The following is a 764-nucleotide window of genomic DNA, read 5'->3' as shown; positions in this document are numbered from 1 at the left end:
ACATACACATACATGCAGTTAAGTGTTTATTATATTTCAAATTTTTTTTTATTGTTTTAGTTCTATAACCGATTTATTTTATTTCAGCTAGTCGCCAAGGCAAAATTTCTCAAATACTAAAATAACTAAATGAACAAAACAAATAAATAAATAGATAGATAAAATAGACAGGTAAATAATTAATAAGCTATATACACATGTATACTTTGTGGAAAAGCTTGGCCAACCCGTTAAACAAACAAACAAACAAGTAGCTGATAGTCTCCTTCACACGTCTGTGACTTTAAAACACGTGTTATCATTTAGCTAGCTGCTATAAACAAGCTTAATAAACTTAAACTAACCTGCTCAGGAAGATTCTCTTCAAACCTTCGCTCTGCCACAACAGCAGTTGATCTGAAAGAGAAAAAACTGAGCAAAGAGGAAAACGCAACTGCATTTGAACCACAAGAAATCTGTGCACTTGTGTAAAGCATGTTTCAAGCCTTAGACTGATACATCAACCATGGTCAAGTACTTTATTCACAATATTGTTTTCTTAAAAAACTCTTTTTTAATATACAACACAATCTGACAAGACAATTTTGTTTACAACTAGATTCAGCCCTCGATGAGCAAGCAGGCAGAGAGAAATCAAACCAGACATTGAGTGACAAAGACATACAATGCCTAGCAGAACCATACGGGAGAGACAAAGAGGCCTATTAAATAGAAAAACAAAATCATAAAAACTAAAGACGAAAGGGAAAGAGGCATCAGAGCAG

The sequence above is a fragment of the Sinocyclocheilus rhinocerous genome, unplaced genomic scaffold, assembly GCF_001515625.1.
Source record: "Sinocyclocheilus rhinocerous isolate Xijiao unplaced genomic scaffold, SAMN03320098_v1.1 scaffold50, whole genome shotgun sequence".
NCBI lineage: Eukaryota > Metazoa > Chordata > Actinopteri > Cypriniformes > Cyprinidae > Sinocyclocheilus > Sinocyclocheilus rhinocerous.
This window is presented reverse-complemented; position numbering follows the sequence as displayed.